This window comes from Nyctereutes procyonoides, unplaced genomic scaffold, assembly GCF_905146905.1.
Source record: "Nyctereutes procyonoides isolate TBG_1078 unplaced genomic scaffold, NYPRO_anot_genome, whole genome shotgun sequence".
In the NCBI taxonomy this organism is placed as follows: domain Eukaryota; kingdom Metazoa; phylum Chordata; class Mammalia; order Carnivora; family Canidae; genus Nyctereutes; species Nyctereutes procyonoides.
Genome location: NW_026575131.1, coordinates 22,367,330 through 22,394,471, shown reverse-complemented (window position 1 = coordinate 22,394,471; position 27,142 = coordinate 22,367,330). Strand labels below are relative to the sequence as shown.

General features: G+C 39.6%; 1 protein-coding gene across 1 annotated transcript in view; it reads right to left on the bottom strand.

Annotated features, from left to right (window-relative positions):
* FRMD4B (FERM domain containing 4B) overlaps positions 1–27,142 on the bottom strand; it is a 323,770-nt gene that overhangs the window by 208,291 nt on the left and 88,337 nt on the right. The window contains exon 2 of the mRNA XM_055343545.1: positions 18,342–18,468. The gene's annotated coding sequence lies outside the window, so the exon portion shown is untranslated. The remainder of the gene's footprint in view (positions 1–18,341; positions 18,469–27,142) is intronic.

Genomic DNA, 27,142 nt, shown 5'->3' with positions numbered 1-27,142 from the left:
AAATTTCTTCTCTCACAGTTCAGGAAATCAGAAGTTCAAATTTAGTTTGTCTGACCTCAAATTAAGGTGTCAGCAGTGCCACACTCCCTGCAGAGGCTCTAGGATAGAATCCACTCTTGCATCTTCCAGCTTCTGGTACCTGCCAGTATTTCTTGACTTGTGGCCACGTTGCTCCAGTGTCCACCTCTGTCTTCACATTGTTCTCTCTCTTCTGCGTCTCTCTCATCTCCCTCTGCCTCTCTCTAAGGACACCTGTGATGGCATGTAGAGCCCACACAGAGGATCTAGGATAATCCCCCTATCTCAAGAACCTCAACTTAATCACATCTCCCAAGTGTTTGCCATATAAGATAACATTTACAGATTCTAGAGACTAGGATCTGATATTTTTGAGGGGCATTACTCAGCCTACTGAAGCTATCTTTTTCAGTCCTAAAATGCACACACCCACATGTTGTGCACACACACATTATACCCAATAACACTTATTTACTAAAAATCTACATGTATGCAGAACAAATTGACTTATCAATGTATGTTACTGCTCTGAACTGGGTTTGGATCTTTTGGTGGGAGGTAAAGTTGGGGTGGTAGATAAAATTCTAATGTGGTCCCCATGATTTCCACACCCTGGTGTTATGCCCTATGTAATCTCCTTCCATTAAGTGTAGCTAAGGCCTGTAAACTTGCTTTCAGCTGGGAGAATATGGAAAAGGTGATGGGCTGTGTCACTCCTTTCATTAGATTACTTTATGTGCCAAAGGTGACAGATTGTCACTGGCTGTTATTACTCTATCTTATTAGCAAATTGGCGAGAAAGATGATTTTCTGGTATCTTTGAAGAAACAAACTGCCATGTTGGTAGTGGGTGGGACACATGGCAAGGAACTGCAGGTGTCCTCCAGGAGCTGAGGGCCTCACTCCTCCAACTCTAATGAGCTGAATTCTGCCCACAGTCAATGATCCTGGAAGAGATCCTGAATCTCAGATGAAACCACAGTCCCAGCCAACACCTTAGTATCAGCCTGGGGAGACCCTGAGCAGAGGACCCACTGAAGTTGTGCCGAGACTCCTGATCCACAGAGACTGTGAGATGATATATGTATGTGTTGTTGAAGGCACCAACTTTGTGGTAATTCGTCATGTAGCAAGAGAAAACCAATACATTTGATTCCAAGTACACCCAGATAGCAAAGTACACTGGGAGAAAATGCATGCAGCAGACATGAGGTCATTCAGAGCCAGCAAATGGATTTATAGTAACTGGAAATATACTGGGAGACAGATTTGGGGTGAAATTTAGAAAGGGCAGAGTTTAAGCAGAACTCTTTTAGTTACAGAGATTGAATTCCAATTCAAACCAATCAAAGCAAACATGGATAAATAAGTCCAATAAAGGTGAATGTGGAGGAGTTTATTGGCTCACACATCTGCAAAGCTCAAGGGTATCCACCTTCAGGCACTAATGCTCTGTCCCTTTCGGCCTCTCAGTTTTCTCTCTTAAGTGTTGATCTCCCTCTTGTTTCCCAGGGAAGCCAGAGTTGGCCACTAGCAGGATCAAGCTTACATCTAGCTGGTTTAGCAACTCCTGTGGAAAAAGAGATTCTATTTCCTAATAATTCCACCCAGGAGTCATTCAGTTCTCTTCTTTAGCTCTGATTGGCTAGACCTAAGTCACATGTTCAAACTTCATACCAGAAAAGGTTGGGGGAGGAGCCGTACCTAAGCCTAAAGGCTAATTAGGGGGCGGGGAGGCGGTTCTCTTCTGAGAAGAAAAGGAACTGGATCCTGGGCAGGCAAGAATCACAGGTGCCCATTCCCCAGCATGCAAGATGGCAGAAATCCATGAATGCTGGTTCCACACTTGGAAAAAGGAGGAAAGAGGGCTTTTTAGGTCAAGGACCAAGTAGTAAATGGAAGTTTCCATGCAGAGTACACAGAGCAGAATCTGGAGAATGCACTGTAGGAAGAGATGTTTGGGGTTAAAATGGGTCATTGTAAAAAAAAAAAAAAAAAAAAAAAAAAAAAACTTGGGTCAATGTAGTTGATCTGTTGAGTTAATAAACAAGGTAACCCCAGGGAAGGATTTCAGAATGGGTGTGGCCTGATCGACCTGGAAGATCCCTCTCTAGAGAAACAATGGAAGATACATAGAGAGACTCGGTAGAAACAAATGCTCCATCCTTCCCATCTATGGAGCACTCCTTATTGTTGCAGGTGCCATGCTTTTTACTTTACATTCATTATCAGATTTATTCCTCATCCACAGTCCTATGAAGTAGATACTTTGACACTTGAGGAAATTCGGGCCCAGAAGATTAAGGGATTTTTCCCCACGGTCATTGATCTGGCAACTGGCAGAGCAAATACTCAAATCTAGGTGAATATGTTCCCAAAGTCACTAAGCTAAACCTCCTCTTTCTGACTAAACTTTGACCTGAACAGGACGAGAGAAGACAGAAATGCCCAAAACTTAACTCTCATTCTGTGAAAAACTATTTCAAAAGCTTTCTTTGTGCATTTAAGTAAGTATTTTGTCCCAAGATTTAACTGACTAGGGCTGCAGAGATAAGTCAAAAGGCCTTTGGAACAAGAAAGGTGGACACAAATAAGCAGAGGAACTGCAGAGATACAAGGGAGGATAAACAGCCAACAGTGGATTCTCAGATGTGCCACCATTGACAACTTTGGAAATGTCAATGGTAAACAATGAGACAGGAAGTCGGAGAGGGAAACAGCCAGGGAAAGTTCAGTTCAATATCCCTTCCACGCCCTCACTGCCCATTGTGACTCTCACTGAGTCAGCCCAGATGGGAGGAAAGCAGAGACCTCGCTCACCCAATGTCCAACCCCTCCATGGCCTGGAAGTAGGAAAGAATAAGGCTTATGAGTGCAAGACACACCCAGGTACTGGGCGGTACCACCTCTCCCACTGCCCATACACACCCAGGGATTTCAGTCAGGGCCCTGGAGAAGAGAAAGTGCTGGCCAGGGACCTGGATTCTTGTGTGTGCTAGTTGGGCTGTTAATTAATTACGAGGCAACTTTGCGTAAGGCACTTACTATCTCTGGGCTTTAGTTTCCCAAATGAAAATTTGGGGATTGAATTAGATTAGCAATTGCACATCCAAATGCCAATGGAGACTAAGGAGGCAATGAAAAGGATGCAGCATGCTGAGTATAAGACAATAGGGAGCAGTGGGGGACTGGAGAGCCCATATCTCATCCAGAAGGGGCATCTGTGGTATCTCCAGATATATCAATTTCCCATAAGAAGCCCGAATTTGGGACTTTACATAAAGTCTCCCAATCTTTAAATGTTGGCAACAAATCCAAACTCCTTAAAAACTCTATTCAAGGCAAACTTAAGACAAACCTACTGACCAGTCTGTCATTTTGACTCTAAATACAACCTAACTCCATAAGGTACGTAATAGTTTTGTGTGTGGCTATTTTGACTGAATTACAACTGAACAAAAATTAAAAATTCAGCTCCTTAGTCCTACCAGCTCCATTTCAAATGCTCAACAGTCAAATGTATTAGTGGCTACCATGCTGGATAACACAGATTGAGGACATGCTCAACCATGCAGAAAATTCTCTAGGATAGTCTTGGTCTAATGATCTCTAAGGCAACTTTCAGCTATTAAAACTGAAAATGAAATAAAATAAATAAGTAAAATTAACTTTACTTTTTTTTTTTAAGAGAGAGAGTGTGGGGGAAGGGGCGGTGGGGGGAGAGAGGGATAAGCAGACTCCTTGCTGAGCGCAGAGTCTGATGCAGGGCTGGATCCCAACCCTGAGATCATGACCTGAGCAGAAATCAAGAGTCAGACACTGAAGTGACTGAGCCACCTGGGCACCCCTATACTTTCTCAATTGATAAGAAACAAAACTTCTGGAATTTTATTTCATAATCCCAACACAAAAAGGTTGGTGTCTTCATTTTTTCTTCTCCTTGATGAATTTCCTCCAGTTGCATTTAAATTGGTTTCAACAGATTTGTTAACCGAATCAAACTGATAATTTCTAATCTGCTTCAATGTGTGAAGTAAATTCTTGAATTACTTAATTAATAGAATTCAAAACCTAACCTTGTCTGAAAAGGAGGAGGTGGGGTTGAGGAAGGGAAAGCCTTATTTTCTGTTGCCTAAAACTTACCTCTTCCCCTGCTAGATAAAGTTTAACTGTCACACAGAGCTTTTCTTTCTTCCTTTTACTTTTTAAAGATTTTATTTATTTGAAAGAGAGAGAAACAACAGGAGGGGCAGGAAGAGGTAGAGGTAGAGGCAGAGGGAGAGGGAGAAGCAGATTCCTCACTGAATGGGGAGCCTGATATAGGGCTTGATCCCAGGACCCAGAGATCATAACCTGAGCCCAAGGCAGATAGATAACCAGCTGAGCCACCCAGGCTCCCCTACACGACCTTTTAATCGCCTGTGCAAGACCCTACATTATGACCACTAGCAATGGTTTAGACCACAGGTCATTAAACCTATTCTATAAAGGACCAGATAGTAAACATTTTTAGCTTTGTGGACTCCATCATTTCCATGGCAACTATGCTTCTCTGCCCCATTACATGAAAGCAATCACTGACAGTGCATAAACAAACAGGCATGGGCTGTGTCCAACAGAACTTCACCTTTGGACACCAACATTTAAATTTCATAAAATTTTCAAGGGTCATGAAATAGTCTTCCTTTGATTCCCTCCTTCCCCAATCCATTTATATGAGAGAAAAAAACCCTTTCTTAGCTCAGGGCCATACCAAAACAGGCAGCATGAGAGATTTGGCCCCCAGGCTGGGGTTTGCTGACCGCTCACCAAGTTCGGCCAGCCCTCTGGTGGAGAGATCGGTGGGCTTCAAGCCAGCGAGGGTTGTGCTCTGGCACATGTATATGATTCACTGGGCATTTATCCAATGTAAGTTCTATACTTAGCTAAAGCTGTTTAGGAATGGAGGGAAAGACCACCTAGGTTCTTTTTTTGTTCTCTTTCTTGTTTATAAATTGATCCCCATTGTTCATGGATTCCATATTTGCAAATTCATCTACGTGCTAAAATGTACTTGTTAGCCCAAAATCAAACTTGTATTGTAATTATAGTCATTCTCAGGCACAGAGGGATAAAAACTTTGAGTCAATCCTTGAGCAAGGCCCTAGCTAAGGTCAAAAAGAATGACATCCTGCCTTCTTATTTCAGTGCACATACCATCCTTTTCATGGTCTCTTTAGCACAATGTATTTTGCCTATTTTGCTTTTTATTGGTGACTTTGCTATTTAAAATGGTCCCATGGGCCCCTGGGTGGCTCAGTGGGTTGAGTGTCTGCCTTCAGCTCAGGTCATGATCCCGGGGTCCTGGGATCGAGCCCTGCATTGGGCTCCCCACTTAGCAGGGAGCCTGCTTCTCCCCCTCCTTCTGTTGCTCCCTGCTTGTACTCTCTGTGTCAAATGAATAAATAAAATCTATAAAATAATATAAAATGGTCCCAAAATATAGCACTGAAATGCGGTTAGTGTCCCTAAGAATAAGAAAAATGCAGTGATGTGCCTTATAGAGAAAATGGGTGTGCTGGATAAATTTCATTCAGGCATGAGTTACAGTTCTGTTGGCCAGGAGTTCAATGTTAATGGACCCACAATATACAGTCAACAAAGTGTCTTTAAACAGAAACACACATAAGCCAAGGTTATATATTAATTGGTTAATTAGAATGTTGTGACCAGAGATTCATAAGAACCTAACCTGTATCTCCCCTGGGAGCTGGTTCAGCATTTGCTAATTCAGTGCTCATGGCAACTTATACAACATAACTACCACCAAAAAATGAGAACTGACTGTCTATATTTTTACTGACATTAAAAAGAAGTTGCTGTGATATCCCATAAGTTCTCTCTCCTTATAAATTGCCTGTAAGGTTTACTGAGGAAGGTTGAAATGAATTTAAATAAAGATTTTAGGTTTCCATGATTCCCCAGGTTCTCGTTCTCCAGATAAATGGGCTGTTGCCTGGTATATGGCAGAGAAACTTATTTTCAATAAATTCTTCACTTGTAGATGATTTGAAAGCTCACAAACTGTGCTCTCCCACTAATAAAACACCCCAGGACTAAAACCCCAGACGGATTCTGTTGGAAACTTGGCAGGTGAACATTTTGCCATGTTGTAAATATTCAACAGTTTTGTAGATTCTCTGAATGATATTAAATATCAGTCATAATTAATAACCTCAAACTAAGCATTCATGGTTAAGTCAATCAGGTTTTATAAGAGACCTGGCTCCTTTATGATGGGTGTGATTTTCATTTGCAAACGTTGCATAAAAGGCCCTGGCTTTGTCCCCTGGAAACACATCATGTGAGGTGGTCCAGCAGGGGAAGTTATTTGGAAAAGGAAGAGGATGTTGGGAGTTGATACATCTGAGAGGTGAGATCCAGGCAGAGCCAAAAAAAAAAAAAAAAAGTTTCAAATTCATTTAGAAGAATAGTATGTTGACGTGTCTTACAGACACATAAACACATTTATTTTTTGTTAATGACTATCCTGACCAGTCTTTCTGTGATTGCTGATACCATCACTGGCATTGACTGAGCTCTTCATCATGACCTTGGCTTCTTTCCCAAGCATTCCTAAATATTAGATGACATTAGAGCACTTACTATATGCCAGGCTCTATTCTAATAGTCAACTTTAAATGTATTAACCCATTTAATCCACAAATAATCATATGAGGTAGGCACCATCTCCATTTTAAGATGATAAAACTGAGAAAGAGATGTCCTGTGACTCGCCCCAGGTCACAGCAAATAACTGGCAGAGCCAGGATTTAAACTGGGGAGACTCCAGAGTCCTTTTCCCTGACCACTACTACTATAACGACTCTCCAGAAAGCAGTGGATAATAATTGTGGAAGAAACTCAGCCCCAATAGAAAAGGAATTTTTACAAGGTCTGCTTCTGTTAGCAGCAATATGCAACTCATAACTCATCTTTCTTTCCATTTCTGTCTTCCTTTCTTCCTCCCTCCCTCTCTTTTTTCAGTTCCAATTTTCATACATGAAATTCCTCATTTTTGAGTAATTTAACCACCATCACAATCAAAATTCAACAGTTATATCACTTAAAAAATTCCTCCGTGCCCCTTTGTAGTCAGCACTGCCCCCACCAGCCAGAGACCAAAGGACTTCCATCAGGGGTTTCTGACTCCTAGAGGACCCTTGTATGGACTTCAAGGATGGAACATGCATGAGTGTAAAAAATTACATCTTTAAAATTTTTTTCACTAACTTCTTAAAAAATTAGCATTCCTTTAGTTATGAATATAAGGAACAAACCACAGAAATACTAGCAGAACAGGTCACTCAGTCTCAATAGAAATCACAGATATTCTTCTATCATATTCCTGTAATTGCCTAGATCTCAAAATATTTGTTCACACTCCTGACTAGTTTGAAATTATTATATACCAGATCGTGCTATTTACTGCATTAATAAATAAGCACCTTTGTTATTATACCATAGTTTTTATATCACAAAACTCATCTCTGTAAAAGGACTCAACACCTTGAATGATATTTTGGCAGATGGAGTCACCAACATCCCAAAGTTTGCCCAGAGTGCAAGATACAGAAATGAATACAATTCAATCACTGCCCAGGCTGATGGAGGAATTATGCATCTTCCCTTCTTAGGTTGAGCCTTGCTCCTTCACAGACAAATGCCCCTGCTGCCTTCTCTTGAGGACTGTCAAGCAGCACCCCCACCTCTTCTACTGGCTCTGCATGGACAGCAGAGATTCTCTCTCCCAGCGCTCTACCACCTGCCACAGGGCTCACAGAGACCATCCACCCTTCACAGAGAGGAACCAGCCATCTCTGAGCTTCAGACTGACTCCAAGAGGGAGACGGCAAGACACAACACCTAACTATAAAGATTAGGCAGGGTCTGAGAATTCAGTTTCTCCAATTGTTTGGAATGGCTTTGTGATCGGGACTGTATTACTAAGATCCATTGCATGCATTTTGGTCTGTCATCCCTGAATCGCTGATTTCCTTCTTAATCTATTAATGTAATAAACAAATCGATAGAAAAAGAAGACTAGGAATAGGCAATTTTCCTAAGATATATAAATGGCCAATAAAGAGAAGAAAAATCCTCGACTTTACCCATAATCCAGAATAAACAGTAAACAAACGAGATGTGATATTTCTCTCATCAAAAGGTCAGAGACGTAAGACATTGAATTGAAATATTTTCATAAGACAAATGAAGTGAAATAGGACATACGTTGACTACCTTGAATCCTAACATGGATTCATATTTGGAATAAGAACAGTTCTTTGGCTTTGTGCAGTGGCAGTATGGTAGCCAGCGAGTTTTATCCGACGCGTGATTATTGCTAAATGGAATAAAATATTGCTAAGTTAGCAATGAAATGGAATAAAACCAGCTCTTTTGAGAACCCAATGATGAATCTGAAATTTGCTCAGGTGGACTGGGTCAATTTCCGAAGCTGAGTTCCAGAGGCAAGGCCAAAAAGAATGAATGTGAGGTTCGAAATCACAAACCAAATAAAAGCAATATAAAAAAGTCATAGATGCTGCCCATAGTGAGTTCACCTTGTGGTCACTAGAACTTGGCTGCCGAGGCCGGACTGTGACTTGCAGCAGTAGGCAGGGGCAGATGCACTAATGCTTTCCAAGATTCCCTTGTCTTTAGGTTATCCGTAGTGGTATTGCCTCTCTCCAGCAGGTAGCTTCTCGTTTACAGTATTCCCCTAGTGCTTTCTTAACAATTACCCAATGCATCTGTGTCACTTCCTCCTCACGCTTCCCCAAGCACATGGCTTTCATTGCAAAAGCTTATTGGTCAGTGAGGACGTCTCCTACAGGTGAACCAATTCTGCTGTCCTTACATTGTGGTTGGAGTTAAATTCAACAGGAAACAGAAGCTAGAGGATTCAAAGTTGAACTTGCCACTGACCCTTTTGATCCCCACTCTCCCTAGGGGAAGCATCACCCTGTTCCCGAAACCAGAGGTTGGCAGTACTGCAGTTACTCTGTTCACACAGCACACCCCACTGGCCACTGGGGGAAGTTCACCCCGCGGCCACACTTTAAAAATTAAATACTGACTCTGCTGGTCCACCACCTAAACTGCAGGTCCAGTCCATTTCAAATTCAAGAGCCATGGTCTCCTTTTGCCCCCACCTTTCATGAGGGCTTCAGCTTTCAGTACTTTAAAAGAGGAATGACAATAGTATCATTTTGGTGATAGGTGACTTAGTTATGGGTCTCATTCCATTACATCCATTATAGTTGCTGGTACTTGGTACAAACTAGATGCACAATAACATTTAGTTTATAAATGAATCACAACACGATAGGTATTGTTATTTCCCTTATGGTTCAGGAGGCTTGGAGGGGTTAAGTGGTAACTCACCAAATGCTCTAAAGAAATTAAGTATGCAGCCAACAGTGGAACCCCATCTAACCCCAGAGTTCAAGCTTATTGACTACACTGTACTGTTCCTTTTTTTTTTTTTTTTAAGATTTTATTCATTTGAGACACAGGAGAGAGGAGACAGAGACAGAGTATGAGCTGGGGGGAGTGGCAGGGGGAATGGGACAAGCAGATTCCCCTCAGATCAGGGGGTCCGATGTGCAGTGCAGTCCCAGGACCCTGGGAACATGACCTCAGCTGAAGACAGACACATAACAGACTGAGCCGCCCAGGTGCCCCTGTACTGCTCCTCTTATTCATGAATGCTAAAATAAGCTTTCAGCATTATGAGAGAAGAAAAAAAAAACTGTCACATGGCAATTAGCTTCAAAGCCTACCGTAACAGGTTAGGCCTTTTTATGACACTTGCTGAAGTTCGGCAAAGAACACAGGCTGTTCCCTGAGCAGCTCCTACAAAGGCAGTTAACTCCAAGGACATGCTAATCAAAATGGGGCATAAAAGCACATGATATCAATACCACTCAGAAGTTAAACAACAGAATGGGCCAAGTTTGGAGCCTCTGGCACATGCTGGGATATAACAACCCTCTTCTTCTAGTAAGGTGTGGTGTTTGCACAGTGCTCTATAGATAAGGTATAGATTAGGCTCAGACGGGCTTATAATAAACACGTTCATTATTGTGGACCTAAAACAGAGTTTTAAAAACCTGTGTGTATGTGTTGGGTAGAGATTACTGGAGATTACATTCATCTGAGAGGGTCGCCACAGGAGGTTCCAGAGGTGGATGGACTTTATATCCTAGACTTAAATGAGAGAATTTTCCTACTCAAATTAACAGCAACCCATTGGTAATAATGCCTTCCCAGAGCCCAGTGTCAAGAAGGGCTATGAGACTGGTTCTGAGTTCTACAAAGAAAATATGCTTTCCTGATGAATAATCTCTGCCTTGGTAAGGGACTTGAGGGTGATCCATTTACTGCATATTTAGTCATGACTAGAACGTTCATGGAACTGCCATATCTGTCCATCACCACAGAAGTACCTCAGAGCTGCCAACCAGGACTGAGAAGAAAAGGTCACAGTGCAGACCAGGGACATTTAAATCAGAAAATAATTTGAGCTGTGAAAACACAAGGGTCTATGAGATTTATCCTCAGTTGTGAGAAGATAAGCCCATAGATGCTTTTGTGGGGTCAAAATGACAGAAGAGTCAAGTGGGTGAGAAACAGGAGGGAGAAGGGGCAAGCAAAATGCCTGAGAACTTGTATTCCATATTGGCCCAGGAGAGTTGGGCAGATTTGCTATTTCTTTGGGAATCGCTATTTCTGAGTTTCTTATTTTTTTATTTTTATTCTTCATCCCTTGAAAGTTTTTAGCAAAGGTCTACTTGGAAAATGTCAGCCTGTCTCATGTGTGATGAGGGAAAATAAGTTTTGTTTAAGGTTTGTCAGAATATAAATGGGGGGGAACTGCCCCCTGGTGGTAAATTTGGAAAATCCCTAGTCCAAGATGCTGGAAAAGTGTTCCAGGAAGCACTCACTGCTCATGATTTTCCATGGGAGAAGTAGTGGTAAAAGAACCCTGGGAAACAGCTGTATATTATATAATAAGTACTCATATATTATTTAATATGTTATACCTATCATTTTCCTTTCTTGGCAATTCACAATATTTATTAGTATGTTAAGTCCATAAGAAGTCCTGCAGTAAAGAAATTCTAACTCCCTTTAATTTAGCATTTCCTAAATTTATTTGAACACAGACATGATTATGTTTAAAATTAACCTAACATTTTGGGAGACATGAACCTTGGGGGAAGGAAAGAATGTCTTCTTTCAAATGGAGATTTCCCTTCCAGAGCTTTTCTCTGATAAAGCCTAGAAAACTTACATTTTTATGGAAAGCATTCTCTTACATTTCCTTCATGATTGGCATTAGTAAAAAGCTGGGTAAATGTTAAAGGATAATTTCCAGTGGGAGATAAATTATTTACATATTTCAAGTCACAAGCTTTTGCTGAAGAAAAGCGAAGAGTATCAATACTCTCAAGCTTTTCAGGTACAACTATCCAGTAGAAATTCTAGAAATGGTCACACAGTATACAGACAGCTGTCCTGATATCCAGCTCTTTATAGTTGGTATATGGGAAAACGTAGTGGCTCAGAGCACTGTGGGCTCTGGAGCCCTATTTCTGGTGTTTGACAACCAGCTCTGCCTCTCACCTGCTGTGTAACTCTGGGCATGTTACATTACCTCTCTGTTCTCAATGTCCTTCCTCATCTCTGAAATGGAAATAACCATCTGTTCTAATTCCATTGAAGGTTAAATGAGTTAATGCATGTAAAGTCTTAAAAGAATGCCTGGTAGTTGGCTAGTAATTTGTGTTTCTGAATTTCCACTACTAAAGTCAGAAGTATGAAGCATCATTTCAAAGGAAAATAATTTCTTCCTCCTCTAGAAATATTGTTCTTTTGTTTGGGCCACAAGACCATTAAGAAACTTGGGCTGACTATCACTAAAATTATTAGGGTGATGTTTTAGCTATTATCTTTAATTTGGAAATACTTGGAAATATTTTTTCTTAACGTTTCAAAAGTTGTAGTAAAACACACAACGATAAAACTTATTGTTCTAACCATCTGTCAGTGCACAGTTCTGTGGCATTAAGCACATTTATGTTGTTGGGCAATCATCACCACTATCCATCTCCAGAACATTTTCGTCATACAAAATGACACTCTGTATCCACTAAGCAGTGACTCCTCATTTCCCCTTCCCTCCAGCCCCTGAGAACCATCATCAGGCAATAGTTTTGAAATAAAGAAATGATTCTAAAAATAAGAAAAAATTTTAAAATAAGAGCAATCGATTTGTGAGACTTCAGAACCCAGAGCAGGTCTGTTTGTTTTAATCACGCTTCAGTAAGAAATTCAAGTACCAGTAGAAACACATCAAATTTCTCAATGTCTAGTGTTCTGAATGTCAGCCAGCATCCAGGTATTGATTTAAAACCTGGTTACTCACATCTAATGATTGTCTATTACATGCTTGATTTGAGAAGATGCTTAAATTATTTGCATTTTCTTTTTATTAATTATTATATTTTCCTTAAATGTAATTTACCCAGATTGTTTTATCCAAAGCTTAGAAGCTACACATTTTGCAGGCATCTAGAAAAATTATTCTAGAGCTAAAAAATAAGCACACAAACTTACTGGCTTCTAAATATGAAAAAAAAACTTATCCATAATACTACAACATGGATGAATCTCAAAGTAATTATGCAGAGTGAAAGATGCCAGACAAAAGGATTTGTAGTGTAGGATTTCATTCATATCAAATTGTAGGAAACACAAACTAATATACAGTGATAGAAACAAGATCAGTGGCTTCCTGGGGCAAGAGAGGGGGTTGGTAGGTAGGAGGGAGGGATTATAAAAGTACATAAGGAGACTTGGGAATGATGTATGTTTTCATTAACTCGATTATGGTGATGGCTTCATGAGTATATACATGTGTCAAAACTTATCAAACTGTCCACTTTATTTCTTAATTTTTTATTTTTTTGTCTTCTCCACTCTAAGCTGCTGCTTTATTTTATTGACAAAACAGTGCTGAACATGCAATAGAAAACAAGACACAGTTCTTAGAGGATGCTCTTTCTTAACTATATTTGAAAAAATTTTGTTAGGTTCATCATTCTCCCACCTCTCCCTTTGTCTTTTTTTTTTCTTTTTCGTTTGTTTGTTTCAAATATTTTTTCAAATTCTAGTTAGCATATTCGTGATATTGGTTTCAGGAGTAGATTTTAGTGATTCATCACTTACATGCAACACCTAGTGCTTATCATATCAAGTGCCCTCCTTAATCCCCATCACCCATCTAGTCCATCCCTGTACCTAACTATCTCCAAACCTTCAGTTTGTTCTCTATAGTTAAGAGTTTCCTATGGTTTGCCTCCCTCTCTTTTTTTTTTCCTCTCCCTATGTTCATCTGTTTTGTTTCTTAAATTCCATATACGAGTGAAATCATATGGTATTTATCTTTCTTTGACTGACTTTTTTCACCTAGCATAATACACTCTAGCTCCATCCACGTCATTGTAAATGGCAGGATTTCATTCTTTTTTGATGGCTGAGTATTATTCCATTGTGTGTGTGTGTATATATATATATATATATATATATATATATATATATATATATATTTTGGTTTTCTTGAGACATAATTGACACAAAGCTCTGTATAAGTTTAAGATGTACAGCATAGTGATTTGACATAAACATATTGTAAAAGTATCACCACAATAAATCTAGTTAACATCTCTCTCCTCATATAGTTACAACATTTTCTCTCAAGTTTTGCACTTTATTTTTTAAAGTAAACTCTACACTCTACCTGGAGCTCCAACTCACGACTCCAAGATCAAGAGTCGCATGCTCCACCAAATGAGCCACCAAGCACTTCTGAAATTTTACAACTTTGAATATGTACAGTTTATTGCTGGTCAGTTGTATCTTCAGGAAGTTATTAAGAAAAGCCCTTAGTTGTAACAATTAAACAATGCATAGGTATATAAAGAATCTCCTCTCATCTGACACCATCCTGTGAGATTCTCTCCTTGAGACTACCAACATGAATAGCCTGAGGTACACAACCTTTCAAACATTCTCTCTAGTTATATAAACTTTACAGGGTTTAAACATTTTGCAAAATGGGTGACCAAATAAGATGCTATTTTTGCAGAATTTTATTAGGGTTTTAAAAAATCTCTGCTTATGCATAAAAATTTCTAGGTGTTCTGATATTGAGGCTCACTTTTTATAGTTAACACACCTTAGATCCTTTACCAGCCAAGGGGATATAAAACTACAAATAGAAGCATCTTGCTTTGAAGGAAATTACTAGATAGAGGAGTCTGTCTTCACTGAGGGAGGGATAAGTTCAAATTCTTTCTATATCAAGATGCTGTTTTCTACAAGATGTAATTTCATCTAGAAAAGGAAAAGGATTTTGCGTTTTAACCTGTAATTAAATTTGCACTCTAGGTTAAGCACTGCACAGGGATGTTAGATGTGAGCACATTCAATTGTAAACAGACCTTTCAGGATTGTTTTGATTGCAAACTAGAAAACTGTACCAATTCCAGGGTTCTACTACAGGTCAGGATGACTTTTAAAAAACCCTTCAATTTAAAAAAAAATATTAAAATATGCACTGACTGCAAAGAATGCAAAACATGCACAAGTATATAGGACAAAATTCTTTTCTCTCCTGATCTGTCCCTCATTTCATCTGTTAGACAATCACTGTCAACAATCTGCAGGCATTTTTCCAGACTATATGGTGCCCGTGGGCACACATGTGTATGTGTGCCTGCTTTTATTTTTGGTTTGTTCATTTGCTTTTTCTTTCAAGTTTTAGAAAATTCTGATAAAACAAATGTGACATAAATCTGCCATTTTCATCATTTTGGGTGCCAGTTTCATCATCTTTAAGTGTACAATTCATTGGCATTAATTACATTCATAATGTTGTGCAACCAATCACCACCATTTCCAAAACATTTTCGGCACCACAAACAGTAGCATTAATCACCACCCCCCCTTTTCTTCCTCATCCCAGCTCTTGAAAATCTCTACTTGCTCTATGAATTTGCCTATTCCAGATAACTCATATAAGTTGAATCACAGAATGTTCGTCCTTTTGTGTCACTTAGCATAATGCTTTCAAGGCTCATCCATGTGGCATCTATCAGAAATTCATTCATTTTTATGGCTGAAGAATACTGCATTGAAGACCTAACTTTGCTTATCCATTCATCTGCTGATGGACACTTGGGTTGTGTTCATTTGCTTTTAACAAACATGATCCTAATATACATAATTTCGGCAGGATTTCCCCTTTCACCTCACACATTTCAGGGGCCACACTGTTCTATTGGATGAAAATGCCATCACTTATTTCCTACTCTTCTATTAATAGACATATAAACTGCTCCTGTATTTTTGCTATTAAAAATGCTAGAGTGATTGTACTTGTACCTACAGCATTTTATATTTGTGCCAGTTTGTCTGGAAGATAAAGTTCTATTATCTGGTTAACAGAAAAGTGCATTTAACATTTTGATAAATACTGCCAAGTTAGCTTCCAAAAATATTGCTCCTACTGACAGTCTCATCAACAGTGACTATGAGAGCCTTTTTGTCCATGTCTTTCCCACAAGGTGTATTTAGAATTCTTTTGTCCTTGCCAGTGTGACAGGTGCACTTACTTATTTAAACAAAATATACTATCATCGGGGCTAATATTCAGTAGCAATGCATTTATGCAGCTGCACTCTATATTAAAATACTACAATTTTCTCCATAGTGGTTGTTAAGTGATCACTGCCCTGAAACCTACATTCAAACCCTGCCCACCTCCACACACCCAGCACCTGCAGGGTAAACACCCTGCCCAGCACCACTGTCTATACTCGTTCAAGTTAGTCCTTATTTGTGTTGACCAGTTAGCATTTAGAATCGTGTTCCTGTCTCCATGAGGCTAATTTTGTGTGAGACCCATTAATTATCTCCTGGCTCTAATTCTGAACCTCTAGTCCTATCAAGCAACCATCTGTCTCAATGACAAGACCTGTGCTTCCGAGATCAGGGACCCTGTCTCTCTCATTCATTCTTTGATTCCCATAATGTTTTCCAAGTACATCATATAGCAGTTGCTGACCAGGATCCCAGAATATTCCCATGAATACACCATCCTGGGCCTTGCAGAACTTACAGACGGAAGGTAGGAAACATAACTGAAGAACCAAATAAAGAAAATCACTTCCACGAAGAACGGGTGCCATATAGGAAAGGCTCTGACAGTGAATGAATGAATGGTTAACTGCTACCTTCATTGCCAACCTGTGCATCCTCTCTTCTACTTCTTTTTTAAAAAGATTTTATTTATTTATTCATGAGAGACACACACAGAGAGGCAGAGATATAGGCAGAGGGAGAGGCAGGCTCCCCTCGGGGAGCCTGATGTGGGACTTGAACCCACGACTCTGGAATCACAACCCGAGCTAAAGGTAGACACTCAACCACTGAGCCACCCAGGCGCCCCCCTTCTATCTACTTTAAACAGCCAAACTCATCACTTGGCAGACTGGCAAGGACGAAAAGAATTTTGGATGCTCCTTGTTACAAGAATATGGAAAAAAGGCTCTCAGTTACTGTTGACAAGAATGTCAGTAGGGGTGATATTTTTGCGAGACGATGTCACGAGGTGGGGGTTCTCTTTAGTAGACAGGTCTGAGACAGACAGAAAGGAACATGCAAATGGGTCAGGTGTAGGGAAGGAGGGCATGCAGGCTGTTCGGGTGGTGGGTACAAAGGCTCACGGGTAGCATGTCATGCAGATAGTGTGTGCAAAAGAGCTGATGTGATTTAGAGGGACAGGAAGAAGGTATGAGTGAGAACACTAACCAGGAGAGGGTAGAGATTAATGGCCAGAGCCAGATCACACTGTGCCTTACAGATTACAGCCAAGAATCTGAGATGACCTGATTTGTAATTTAAGATCCTACATCACTTAAGTTCATATTCTCCAATTCTTCTCAAAGTACCTAATGACTATGAGTTTGGGAGATGCACTGAGATCCAGGTAGCTTCCTTTATCCTTGCCTGGGGCTCACAGGTTCCTGTGGTAGTGGTATGGACAGTGCCTATATGCCCAGGTTTAAACATATTCCCCTCCAACCTCCCTCTATCTTTTAGGCTCCTCTACGTGTCTACTCCACAAAAAACAAACAACGGAAATTTCCATCCCTGAAGGATACTTTACTCAATGTTAAAATCAGCTACTAATTATTGAGCACTTTTCATGTGCTCGCCATTCTTCCAAGTGCTTTGTATCTAGTAACTCATTTTATCTACTCATCCTCATCTACTCAAGAAAACTGAGGCAAAGGAAGATTAATCATTTTGACCACAGCACAGAAGTGGTCAGTGGAAGAGCAAGAATCTTAAGTCCATGTCCTTGGCTTCTAGATGCCAGCCCTCCCCAGCAGGGGATGGCATGCAGACATAGCAATCCAATGGTTTATTTCACTCAAGGAAGCATTTTGAGAGACTGTGTAAATGCTGTCCCTAGCTGTTGTACATTCTACTTGTGCGCGACTCATACTTTTGCATATTATACATCAAAATCCTTCAAATCACCTTTGTGTGTCAACTATGGACTTGTGAGATCAGCTAACAAAGAAACCTCCTGAGACAGTGTACGGTAGGTAGCACTGCCTACATGCCTGGAAGTTTGGTTTCCACAGCATTGCTATAATGAAATATTTCATTTCGCTCTTATTATATTATGAAAAGTAGTGGAAAAAGGGACAGAACCCTCCAAAGTATTAACAACTAAAGGTACAAAGCCCAGCTGCCTGAAAATAATCAACCACTAGCTTGCTTAACTGTCCACTGGGCTTAGCTGGTCAAATGTTCAACTGTGAACAAAAAGATAGTAATTTTACAACTGAGTGTATAAAATATTAGAAATATACTGTAGGAAATGTGTTAACGGCACAGCATAGTTAGCACAGTACTTATTTTTGTTTCTGTTTGTTCTGCTGTCTGAGAAGAGAACCCCTTTATTAAAAAGTAAGTCTATTATTCAACTTTTGGGCAGTTGGCTTTTATTTGAGAGTAGGGAGCTAACTGCATGTATTTTCTTCCTCACTGCTAGAACACAAATACTTTGATGTTAGATCATATCATGTATCTTATCCTATCCTATCCTCTCTCCATTTGACAGGTCAATGTACACTCACACACTGACATGTAGAAACTCACTTTCCTGTTCTAACCCACCATGTACAGGGATGTCCACTTACCTTTACTAGTAAGTGTTCTCTTGACCTCCGTTTGTTTTTATTGTAATAATCTTTGGATTTGTTTTGCCATGCACAGATGTCATCTTTTTCTTTCACACATTCTTTCTTCTGGATTTCTCATCCAAGCCTGTAATACAGAAAAGAGAAGCTCCTTAATTTCTGTATGCACACAAGAAAGAATTAGAGATCTCAAGTCAGTAACACTTCTAATTTATCTCTAATTTTCCCTTGGGTGGCTACAGTTTAATCACAGTTTTAGAAATTTACCTAATGAGATTTAAAATAGAGCTATCTCCAAATACACATGAAATTGAGGCTATTCTCAGCCACTAAAGATCTGGTACTGATTTGGCCTCTTGCATAATGCATTTCATTGAATAGGTGGTGTCACTGTCTCTGTAGGGGAGACTGCAGTGCTAAAACTTATCTACAGTCAGTCAAAAAATCAGGGCTGTGAAAGTGGGAGAAATCAATAAAACCCCACCTTAGAATCCATGTTCCAGAATTACTAGAACCAGGATAGCTCTCCCAAATCTCATTTTTAACAGCTGTCAGTTGTGGAGAGGAGGAAATGCATGTCATGAATACTGATGAAATTTTGTGTGTGTGTTGCGCCATAAGATTCTCATTTATATGTATTTGTGTCATTTTTCCAATAAAAGAAAAGGAAACAGCTATGCCTCAGAAGCTCTCCTGAAGTCAAGAAGTGTGCTTCTCCTTGTCAACTATGGGTCAAACTGTTTCACACACACCAGTGTGTAAAAACTGGACAAGATGGCAGAAGCAGCAGGTGTGGCACTCACTGTTTTGCCATGTGGGTAAATAAAACTCAACTGTTGGACCATCCCCATGGCACCTCCTCACTCCACCTGCCCCTCAGCTCTCCCTGGACAAGGATGTAGGTGTGAAGTGGAAGATGGCAGCAGGAAGCAGAAAGAACTCGTACAATTTGTGCATCAGCACCTTTGCCTCTGTCTCCTTACTGATGCCATATGACACATCCATCTTTTCTAACAGGAACTAGATGTTCAAAGAGCTCAAAGGCAATGACAGCATAGTATAGGTTGGGAGTTTCCTGCAGGCAATATTTTCAGTATCCTTTTTGGACAAAAATAGATTTGTCTTAGGAAACAAAAGAGTTAACTTATTTTTGAATCTTAAATCTAATAAGATGATGGAACACCTGGGTGGCTCAGTGGTTGAGTGTCTGCCTTTGGCTCAGGGTGCGATCTTGGAGTCCTGGGATGGAGTCCCACATCGGGATCCCCGCAGGGAGCCTGCTTCTCCCTCTGCCTATGTCTCTGCCTCTCCGTGTTTCTCATGAATAAATAAACAAAATCTTTAAAAAATAAGAATAAAAAATAAAGCTAATAAGATGCTAATTTATGTAAGGTGTTTTAAATTAAACATTAAAATTCTACCAAAATTAAACTTAAATAGTGGGATCTAATGTTGATAGAGTATAGCTATGGGACTAGTGGGATGGTTTGGGTATACCAAACAGAATGAAGACCTCTCACATCCAGTCATCTCCTTAGTCAACCTGGCTTCCAAATAAAAACTGGATATTCCAAATATACTAGAGGTATGGTATAGTCCCAGTTTTTACTTTACAGATAAGATAAATGAGGTTCAGAGAGAGAGACGGTGACTTGCAGAAGGATACACAAGGAGAACTGGCACTGCAATGACTCCGTATATTTTCTGCTTTATCAAAACATCTTTCTACAACTTTCATGTGTCCACCAAGTGACACAAGTTCCTTGAGGGGTTAAGCCTTATAATTAATGATATAACAAGCAGTATCTTGCATCACGTATACGGAAACTAGTTAATTCTCTTACTTCTTTAGTTTTAACAAAGACTACACAGCTGATGGAAGCTCAGATCACCGGTGCAGAAAAAAGAGGGGTGCCTGGGTGACTCAGTCAGTTAGGTGGCTGACTCATGATTTCGGCTCAGGTCATGATCTCAGAGTCATGAGATCAAGCTCTGATTGGGCTCCACACTTAGCAGGGAGTCTGCTTGAAGATTCTCTCCCTCTGCCCCTGCCCCCACTTGCGCTTGTTCTAAAATAAATAAATCTTAAAAAACAACAACAACAAGGGCAGAAAAGAGAAACAGACATTTCCTGATTGCCCAGAAAGGCAACTATTTATTGAGTGCCTACCATAAGCCATACAGTGTGGGAGGCACATCACTTATATTGTAGCTGATGCTTCTAGGAACTCTGAAGATCATATAGGTATTATTATATGATGATGAGGAATCTGAGTTGGGGAAATATGATACCTTGCCTGAGGTGATACATAGCTAGTGACTTCTTTGTTGTTTTTTTGTTTTTTCTTTTTTAAATTTTAATTCCTGTATGGTTCATATACAGGTAATACTAGTTTCAGGTGTACAATATAGTGTCAACACTTCCATATATCACCCGGTGCTCATCACAAGTGCACACCTTCATCCCCACCACCTACTTCCCCTTTCCCCCCACCTACTTCCCCTGTGGTAACCAGCAATTTGTTCTCTATCATTAAGAGTCTATTTCTTGGTTTGACTTTCTCTCTTTTTTGTCTTTGTTCATTTGTTTTGTTTCTTAAATTCCCCATATGAGTGAGATCATATGGTATTTGTCTTTCTCTGACTGACTTATTTCACTTAGCATAATACTCTCTGGCTCCATACATGCCCTTGTAAATGGCAAGATTTTATTCTTTTTTATGGCTGAATAATATTCCATTTTATACACACACACACACACACACACACACACACACACACCACATCTTTAACCATTCCTCTATCAATGGACCCTTGGAGCACAAATTGGTACAGCCACTGTGGAAAACTGTATGGAGTTTCTTCAAGAAGTTAAAAATAGGGTGGCTAGGTGGCTCAGTTGTTGAGTGTCTGCCTTTGGCTCAAGTTGTGATCCTGAGGTCCTGGGATAGAGTTCCACATCAGGCTCCCTATGGAGCCTCTGCCTATGTCTCTGCTTCTCTGTTTCTGATGAATAAATAAATAAACTCTTAAAAAAAAGAAGTTAAAAATAGGACTACTCTATGATCCAGCAATCACACTACTGGGTATTTATCCAAAAATATAAAAACACTAATTCAAAGGGAACATGCACCCCTATGTTTATAGCAGCATTTTCTAAACTAGCTAGTAAGTTCTTTGATTCCATGTCCTCATACACACTGACTTCCTGCCTGTGATGAATAGCAACTATAAACCCAGGAAATATGCATCTATTTGAAAAGTCCAGAGCCCAGGAACTGAAACAGAATGGATAGTATTTAAAAGGAGACTAAAGAAAAGAAGGGAAGGAAACTAATATAAAAGCATTATGGGAATATATTCAATAATAACTGGTAACAGTTAGAAAGGATATGTCTTTACGATCTTTGAACATATGCAAATATGCAAATGTAATTAGAGCGTATCATGTAACTTCTCCATAAAATTCGGTGAAGGATACTTGTGATAATACTTGTGATATTAAGTACTTGAGGGTGAGCAAAGCAGTTCAAGGTCTCAGCAAGTTAGGGCAGATGAGATAGGATCACCTCTGTACCAGTTTGTTTAGACTGTCATAACAAATGCCATATGCTGGGTGGCTTGAACAGCCTTCACAGTTCTGGAGGCTAGAAGTCCAAGATGAAGGTAGCAGCAAGGGTGGTTTGACCTCTTGTGCATCTTCACATGTCTTTTCTCTGTGTGTACATCCCTGGCATCTCTTATTGTGTCTAGATGTCCTCTTCTCATAAGGACACCAGTCAGATTGGATTAGGGCCACCCTAACAGCCTAAAAGCCTCATTTCATTTTTTTAAAACTCACATATAATTAACATACTGTATTACATGGGTTTCGTGTACACCATAGCGTGATTCAACAATTCTATACTGTACTATACTGCTACTCAGTGCTCATCATTACAGGTGTACTCGTACTCTTAATCCTCTTTATCTCTGTCACACACACACACACACACATACACACACACACTCAACTGCCCTCTGGGAACTATCATGATTACCTAAAAAGGTAACTATTTAGAGTTGGGTTTTTATGTTCATCTCTTTTTTCTTTGTTCATTTGTTTCTTAAATTCTACATATGAGTGAAATTATATGGTACTTGACTTCTTTCACTTAGCATTATAACCTCTAGATCCATCCATGTTGTTGCAAATGGCGAAATGTCATTTTTTTATGGCTGAGTGATATTCTATTGTATATACCACACACACACACACACACACACACACACACATCTTTTTTATCCATTCATCTATTGATGGGCAGTTGAGTGCCCATAGCTTCCATACCTTCGCTATTATAAATAATGCTGCAATAAATATAAGGGTGTGTGTATCTTTTTGAATTAGTGTTTTTGTTTTCTTTGGATATATACTCAGGAATGGAATTACTGGATCATATGGTAATTCTATTTTTAATTGTTTGTGGGACTCCATACTGCTTTTCACAGTGGCTGTACCAGTTTGCATTCCCATCAACAGTGCACAAGGGTTCCTTTTTCTCCATATCCTCATCAGCTCTTGTTATTTCTCATGTAGTTGATTTTAGCCATTCTGACAGGCGTAAGGTGATATCTCATTGTGGTTTTGCTTTGCATTTTCCTGATGATTCATGATGTTGAGTATCTTCTTATGTGTTTGTTGGCCATCTGTATATTATCCTTGGAAAAATGTTTATGTATGTCTTCTGCCCATTTTAAAATTGGATTATTTGGTTTTTGGGTGTTGAGTTGTATAAATTCTTTATGTAATTTGGATATTAACTCCTTATTGGATACATCATGTGTAAACATCTCCCATTCAGTAGGGTTGTTCTTTTGTTTTGTTGTGGTTTCCTTAATTGTGCAAAAGCTTTTTATTTTGGGGGTAGTCCCAATAGTTTAATTTACTTTTGTTTCCCTTGCCAAAAAAGACATCTAGAAAAATGTGCCTATGGCTGGTGTCAAAGAGGTTACTGTCTATGTTTTCTTCTAGGAATTTTATGGTTTCAGGTCTCACATGTAGTCTTTAGCCCATTTTATTGTGTGTGGTATAAGAAAGTGGCCCGGTTTCATTCTTTTGCATTTAGCTCTCCAATTTTCCTAACACCATTTGTTGAAGAGATGGTCTTTTTCCTATTGGATATTCTTGCCTCCTTTGTCATAGATTAATTGACCATATATCCATGGGTTTATTTTTGGGCTCTCTATTCTGTTCCATTGATCTATGTGTCTATTTTTGTGCCACTGCCATCCTGTTTTGATTACTACAGCTTTGTAGTACATCTTGACATAGGGGATTGGATACCTCTAGTTTAGTTATTCTTTTTCAAGATTGCTCTAAAAGCTTGATTGCTCTTCAAAGGCTTTATCTACAAATATAGTGACATTCTGAAGTATTAGGGGGTCAGAGCTTGAACATATGAATCTTAGAACACAATTTAGCCCATACCACCCACTAAGTAACTACTTCTGGTGCTACAGCAATGCAAACCCAGGTACCACAAAAGTGACAAACCTGCTACATGCTATCAACCTCCAGTGTCATTAGAAAGATTTAAAACTCTCTAATATTTGAATTCAGGAATCTAAGGGCTACTACGGTTTTTTAATTTAAAAAAAATAAAGGAGAGAAACGTCATGATTCAACAAACTTCTGTCATGATGTTCTAAATAAGCCAGGGGTCAGAAAACTACTGTCTGTGAATTAAATCCAGTCTGCTGTCTGTTTTTTTCAAGTAAAGTTTTTTTTTTTTTTTTAGCACACAGCAACATCCAGTCATTTAAAAATTGTGTATGGTTGCTCTGGAGCTACAATTGCACAGCTGAATAGCTGCACCAGAGACACAAGACCAAAAGTATGTACTATCTGGCCCTTCACAGAGATAGACTGCCAACTCCTACTTGAAACTCTGTTAGTCAGGTCTCTTTATTGTAGGACTTCTAAGGGTTTGGAAAATATGTATTTCAAACTTCAAGATATACAGTAAAATTGCATCTTGCATGGTAAGTGATTTTCTAAAGTCAGCTCAAACTGAAAACTGTGTATGGTCACAATTAACACTGGGCATTACCTAAGGAAAGTGCCACAGCATAGAGTCTACCATTGCACATTGTCATCAATGTGGCCAGTTTTACCTCCAAAGTTGCAATAGATGAAATTGTTTTTTGAGCACCACATGGAAGAGTTGGCTTTCTTTATGGGCCATTTGTATACAAAGATGGCTATATTTAAAAAACAGAATCACTCTCAGCATGGTGAGATACTTGAAAGAACTAATAGCTATCAAGCAATGGGGATTCAGGATACTGATTCACATTTATGTCTTGAATTTGCAGTTATGTACTTGATCTGACTTTGCTGGAGGTTTTTGGGCTTTTTTTTAGCTCTGAGTTTTTTTGTTTTGTTTTGTTTTGCATTATTTCTCAGTTTAACCTCTCCCATCTCATGTTCCCTGAACCCCTAGTGTCAGAAGCTTGTAATAGGATCTGTGTTCCATGGAATGCACTCAGGGAAATGCAGAAATACTCAAACCATGGGTATCATGGATCGATCAATTGGACAGAAGACATGTATGATGCTTTCTTAACACTAATTGCAAAAGAAGTGCATGACAAAGCCACAATAAGATGCCACTTCACATCTATTAAGTGAGGTACTTTCAAAAATCAAAAATAACCAGTGTTGGTGAAAATATGGAAAAGTTGACACCCTTGCACATTATAGATGGGAATGTGTTGTGGAAAGTTCTGGTTACGAAAGTTCTTAAAAAATTAAACATAGAATTACCATGAGATCCAGCAATTCCACTTCTCGGTATATATACCAAGGAATTGAAAGAGGGACTCGAATAGACAGTCATACACATGTACACGGCTGCATTATAGGTTATAATTGTTCTCAGTAGCCCAAAGACAGAACTAACCCACATGTCCACTGACAGAGAAGTGGATAAATAAAATGTGGTATATACATATAACAGACACAGTATTCTTTTTAAAGAAAATGGAATCCTGAAACACAGTACATTATGGGTGAATCTCAAAAACACTCTGTGCTAAGTGGAATAAGCCAGATGCAAAAGGACAAATATTGTATGATGTCGCTTGTATGGGGTGCCTAGAGTAGTCAAATTCATAGACACACAGAGTAGAATATAGGTTATCAGAGGACAAAGGGACTGAGGAAAGGAAGTTATTGTTTAATGGGCACAGAGTTTCAGTTTGGAATGGTGAAAAAGTTCATCACTGGAGATGGAAAGTTGATGATGGTTGAACTATGCTGTGAATGTACTTAATGCTGCATTGCACATTTAAAAATAGAATGGTGGGGGGGGCACCTGGGTAGCTCAGTCAGTTAGGCATTCAACTCTTGGTTTCAGCTCCTGTCATGATCTTGGAGTCGTGAGATCCAGCTCTGCATTGGACCCCATGGTCAGCATGGAGTCTGCTTGAAATTCTCTCTCATCTCCTTCTTCCCCTGTCTCTCCCCATGCTTTCATGCGCTTTCTTTCTCTCTTTAAAATAAAATAAATAAAATCTTAAAAAACGAAAATAGTTAGAATGGGGGGTGGGTGGCACTTGGGTGGGTTAGGCAGTTAAGAGTCTGCCTTTGGCTTAGGTCATGATCCCAGGATCCTGGGATCCAGCCCCACATCAGGCTCCCCGATCAGCAGGAAGCCTGCTTTTTCTTCTCCCTCTGCCTGCCATTCCCTTGCTTGTGCTCTGTGTGTGTGTATGTCAAATAAAGTATTTTAAAAAATAGTTAGAATGGTAAATTTTACTTTATGTATACTTTACCACAATAAAAAATGCCCAGGAAAAAAATTAAAGGAAGAGTATAAGCATAATTGTAGGGATGGGGTGGAGAGGGCTTGAAATGTATATTACAGAATGTCTCATTCTGCTAAAAAATATGAGCAGCCGACAAATCCTTGGCTTGCTTAGGTGACAATATCATAGATGGAAGACAGAGGACGTAACAAGGAAAAGTGTTATTCCAGGAAGAATTTTTGTGTGACAGAGAAATGAAGCAGAAAAGTGGTCACAACCCCTCGGGAGTTCAAATTTTTACATTTCCATTCAGTTTTAGAATGTTGTTGGGATGTTGGGATCTTCCCTTGACTCCTCCAGTGCCCGACTCCACTTCCAGCACAGCCTCCCCGCCCCCACCCCCATGCTTGCCTTTCCATTCACCCCATCCACCATCCACTCAGAAACTTGAGTGAGGGCGACAATACAGCATTATTGCAAAGGATACCACGACAAACTCCTATCCATGTGTCCATCACTCAAAATGAACTAATGTTATTCACACTCATTTACTCTTTTAAGAAACAGAACCACACAGAAGCTAGCCTCTAGTTCACACATGGGTATGCCTGTGTGTGTTTGTGGGTTATGTGTATCCAAAACAATATATCCTACAGTCTTGTGGTTTTTACACTTTTTATAAAGTGTATCATGCTGTTTATTACACTTCACTCAATGTTGTTTTTGAGATGTTTTCATTTTGCTCCATACAGATCTAGGTCATTAATTGTTGTATAGCACACTATCATAATTTAATTTTCCTTTTCTGGACTGATAGTTATTTGGACAATGTCCAGTTTGGGGTCATAAGTCTCTTGGTTCAGTGGCAGAGGTTGTCCTGGCACATTAGTATTGTGGCATCACCATGTACCTGCAGGAGTTTCTCCTGGTAAGTCCAAATCTCTTGGGTGCATTGGGAAATGGGGGAAAGTTCTTTTGTGAGTCGGCAGTGGAGCAGGGCAGGGATGCTA